The sequence below is a fragment of the Scylla paramamosain genome, chromosome 44, assembly GCF_035594125.1.
Source record: "Scylla paramamosain isolate STU-SP2022 chromosome 44, ASM3559412v1, whole genome shotgun sequence".
Lineage (NCBI taxonomy): Eukaryota > Metazoa > Arthropoda > Malacostraca > Decapoda > Portunidae > Scylla > Scylla paramamosain.
This window is the reverse complement of record NC_087194.1, coordinates 5,015,015-5,020,014: the sequence shown is the minus strand read 5'-3', so window position 1 is coordinate 5,020,014 and position 5,000 is coordinate 5,015,015. Positions and strand designations below refer to the sequence as shown.

Here is a 5,000-nt window from a genome sequence, read left to right as displayed (position 1 = left end):
AATTAATCACTTTACTTAACAAAAATAAGAGATCAATTATATATATATATATATATATATATATATATATATATATATATATATATATATATATATATATATATATATATATATATATATATACATATATCAACTTCTCAGCTGTAAATGATTAATGTATTGTACATGACCGGCAGGTTCTCACACACACACACACACACACTTCAAGGGCACTTTGGGTCAACGTGAATGTTTTATGACAGAATCAATCTTGGCAAACATTATTCTGTGTGTGTGTGTGTGTGTGTGTGTGTGTGTGTGTGTGTGTGTGTGTGTGTGTGTGTGTGTGTGTGTGTGTGTCAATTTTATAAAGACAATTGATCTTCAGAAGAAATCGTGGTGTGTGTGTGTGTGTGTGTGTGTGTGTGTGTGTGTGTGTGTGTGTGTGTGTGTGTGTGTGTGTGTGTGTGTGTGTGTGTGTGTGTCAATTTTATAAAGACAATTGATCTTCAGAAGAAATCGTGGTGTGTGTGTGTGTGTGTGTGTGTGTGTGTGTGTGTGTGTGTGTGTGTGTGTGTGTGTGTGTGTGTGTGTGTGTGTGTGCGCGCGCGCGCGCGTTTGTGTAGACTGCACAAGACACAAAGAAAAATATAAACAAAATCGTAAAAATCACCACCACCACCCCCATCACCCCCCCACCACCACCACCACCACCACCACCACCACCACTACCATCACCACCACCACCACCACCACCACAACATACGTCTTTTCACTTCTATAGTCAAGATACAAATAGACACGATGAAGTGGTGCGTACGTACGTGTGTGTGTGTGTGTGTGTGTGTGTGTGTGTGTGTGTGTGTGTGTGTGTGTGTGTGTGTGTGTGTGTGTGTGTGTGTGTGTGTGTGTGTGTGTGTGTGTGCTAAACGAATACAAAAACAACACGTAGACACACACAAAACCATAGTAACTGGTAGACCCTGCTGCTAAGTAACCGACAAACACACACACACACACACACACACACACACACACACACACACACACTCAATCACAACAAGTTATTTTGTTACTTAATCTACCATAAAAGTGGGATTTCTTGCCCCCCCCCCCCTCTCTCTCTCTCTCTCTCTCCACACCCGCCCACACGTGTATTGAAGGAAGGACAGGTAGATACACACCTGTCCTTACACTTGGTAACAGTAATCAGTATTCATTCTAGATTCATGGTGAGGTAATAAAGACAAGTAAATCTTTTTTTTTTTTTTTTTTTTTTTTTACTCCTAGTAATTGACGCTGTTCTATTTCTTCCTGCTTTTCTTCTCCCTCCTCCTCCTCCTCCTCTTCGTTCTTCCTTACACGACAAGAGGAATATTTCATAACTATCTTTCTTTCCTCGTCTTGCAGGTTAAGTTATGTAAAGTAAGAGTCATTTTCAGTTCAAGCAGGTACCAGTATTTAGTTACTACGTTACTGGTAGGCCGTGTTAAGTTAAGGTGATGTTGCATATATTCAGTTAGATTAAATAAAGTACATATGGATTAAATGAAAGTAATGTTGTTGGGTAGTTTAAGTTAGGTACGTTAGGTTAGGTTACGTTAATTTGTTAAGTTTGTAATGTTAAGTCAAGCGGAAGAAGTTACGTTTGTTTCTGTAAGTTAGTTTGAAGTGTTTATTTTATTTTAGTTGTTACGAAAAGTGAGGTTTTATTACATTAATTTGCGATGTTATGTTAAGTAGAATTAAAGTAAAATCAGGGAATAAGATAATCTTGTTCCAGTAGGTTAAGTTAGGTTAGGTTTATGATACTTAAGTTAGTTGTTGGAAAGGTGAAGTATGTTCACTTGCTGAGTTAGTAACATTAGGTTGTCAGATTAAGGAAGAAGTTAGGTTTGTCTCAGTAAATTAGGTTCAGTTAAGTATGCTAGATTAATGTAAGTAGTTACGTTAGTAGTTATGTAAGTTAAGTTAGGAACACTGGGTGATATTACATTCATTTGCTGAGTCAGTAACGTTATGTATTTTTTTTTTTTTTTTTTTACGTAAGAGGGTCACTGGCCAAGGGAAACAAAACCGGAAAAAAAAAAATCCACTTAGGGCGCCAGGCTCAAAAGAAACGTCAAAAGAATCATCGAAAATTGAAGGATAAGTGCTTTGAAACCTCCCTGTTGAAAGAGTTCAAGTCATAGGAAGGAGGAAATACAGAAGCAAGCAGGAAGTTCCAAAGTTTATCAGAGAAATGGATGAATGATTGAGAATAATGGTTAACTCTTGCATTAGAGAGGTGGACAGAATAGGGATGAGAGAAAGTCTTGTGCAGCGAGGCCGCGGGAGGGGAGGCATGCAGTTAGCAAGACCAGAAGAGCAGTTAGCATGAAAATAGCGATAGAAGATAGCAAGAGTTGCAATATTGCAGTGATGGGAAAGAAGTTGAAGACAGTCAGTTAGAGGAACGGAGTTGATAAGACGAAAAGCTTTTGATTCCATCCTGTCTAGAAGAGCGGTATGAGTGGAACCCCTCCATCCCCATGCATATGAAGCATATTCCATACAGAGTTAACAGCAGTGGGGAGGTGAGAAAAACTGTCGGAGATGACTCAGAACACCTAACTGCATGGAAGCTGTCTCAGCTAGTGATGTGATGTGAAGTTTCCAGTTTAGATTATAAGTAAAGGGCAAATCGAAGATGTTCAGTGTAGAAGAGGGGGACAGTTGAGTGTCATTGAAGAAGAGGGGATAGTTGTCTGCAAGGTTGTGTCGAGCTGATAGATGGAGGAACTGAGTTTTTGAGGCATTGAACAATACCAAATTTTCTCTGCCCCATCAGAAATTCTGGAGACATCAAAAGTCAGGCGTTCTGTTGCTTCTCTACGTGTTTACTTCCTGAAGAGTTGGACGTCTGGGAAAAAAGGTGGAAAAGTGCAGGGTGGTATCATCAGCATAGGAGTGGATGGGACATGAAGTTTTAGATCATTGACGAATAATAGGAAGAGAGTGGGTGACAGGACAGAAGAACCCTGAGGAACACCACTGTTAATAGATTTAGGAGAAGAACATTGATCATCTACCACAGCAGCAACAGAACGGTCAGAAAGGAAACTTGAGAAGAGGTAACAGAGAGAAGGATAGAAGCCATAGGAGGGTAGATTGGAAATCAAAGCTTTGTGCCAGACTCTATCAAAAGTTTTTGATATGTCTAAGACAACAGCAAAAGTTTCACTAAAACCTCTAAAAGAGGATGACCAAGACTCAATAAGGAAAGCCAGATCACCAGTAGAGCGGCCTTGCCCATACTGGCAATCAGATAGAAGGTTGTGAAATGATAGATGTTTAAGAATTCCTGTTGAGGATAGACTCAAAACTGTAGGTAGGCAGGAAATTAAAGCAATAGGACGGTAGTTTGAGTGATTAGAATGGTCACCCTTTTTAGGAACAGGCTGAATGTAAGCAAACTTCAAACAGGAAGGAAAGGTAGATGCTGATAGACAGAGATGAAAGAGTCTGACTAGGCAAGATGCAAGCACAGAGGCACTGTTTAAAAGAATAGAAGGGATTAAATCCATAAGCCTTTCGAGGGTTTAGGCCAGTGAGGGTATGGAAAACATCACTGCGATGGATTTTAATGAGTAGCATGAAGTAGTCAGAGGGTGGAGTGGAGAAAAGAACAAGGCCTGAATCATCCAAGATAGAATTTTTAGCAAATGTTTGAACAGAGTTCAACTTTAGAAATAGATGAGATGACAGTGGTGCCATCTGGTTGAAATAAAGGAGGAAAAGATGAAGAATCCAAGTTATTGGAGATGTTTTAGGCTAGGTGCCAGAAGTCACGAGGGGAGTTAGTTCTTGAAAAATTTTGACACTTTCTATTAATGAAGGAGTTTTTGGCTAGTAGAACAGACTTGGCTTGGTTCTGGGCAGAAATATAAAGCACATGAAATTTAGGTGATAGAAGGCTCAAGTACCCTTTGTAGGCAACCTATCATGTATAGCACAAGAACAGGCTGTGCTTAACCAAGGTTTAGAAGTCAAAAGATAGAGTGAGAAATGTACGCCTCTATGCCAGACACTATCACCTCTGTTATGCGCTCGGCACACAGAGACGGGTCTCTGACACGGATGCAGTAGTCATTCAAAGGAAAATCAGCATAATACCTCCTCAGGTCCCCCACAATTACCAGAGACAAAACGCCAGAGGTACCTTCGCCTTGGGGGATCCCAAATCCCAGATTGTGATCGGAGGAGCCTAACGGAGAAGAGAGGGAAACAGCATAAGCAAAAGGATTAGAGGTTAAGAAAAGGTCAAGAATATTGGGCGTATCTCCAAGATTAGGATGAAGAGAGAGGAAAGCCAAAGCTTTTGGTAAACACTGAAGTCTCCACGAATGGAGATCTCTCCAAAAGGAGAGTCAGAATGTGTTCCAATTTGGAAGTTAAGTAGTCAAAGAATTTCTTATAGTGAGAGGAGTTAGGTGAGAGGTATACATCACAGATAAATTTAGTTTGAGAGTGACTCTGTAGTCACAGCCAGATGGTGGAAAACTCGGAAGATTCAAGAGCGTGGGCACGAGAGCAGGTTAAGTCGTTGCGCACATAAACGCAGCATCCAGCTTCGGATCGAAAATGAGGATAGAGAAAGTAGGAGGGAACAGAAAAGGGGCTACTGTCAGTTGCCTCAGACACCTGAGTTTCAGTGAGGAAAAGATGAGATTTAGCAGAAGAGAGGTGGTGTTCTACAGATTGAAAATTAGATCTTAGACCGCCAATGTTGTAAAAGTTAATGAAGAAAAAGTTGATTAGGTGCCAGTACACTTAGGGTCTATACCAGAAGAGCAGTCCGACCTGGGGACATTTGTGGCCCCCCCCCCAGATGGGGACTCCGAGGTTGGTGTAGGAGTCGCCATGATAATTTTGAAATTTGAATGAAGTGTGTGTGTAATTAGGTGCTTGTAGTTTGTGTGAAGAGAGTTGTCTTTAGCAGGCAGCCTGACTGCCCCCTTGTGTTAGGAGACACAAAAGGA

The 5,000-nt window shown here is 40.8% G+C and overlaps 1 protein-coding gene across 3 annotated transcripts in view; it reads right to left on the bottom strand.

The window, feature by feature from the left end:
- LOC135094175 (uncharacterized) overlaps window positions 1-5,000 on the bottom strand; it is a 40,155-nt gene that overhangs the window by 23,670 nt on the left and 11,485 nt on the right. The gene's annotated exons all lie outside the window — the stretch shown is intronic.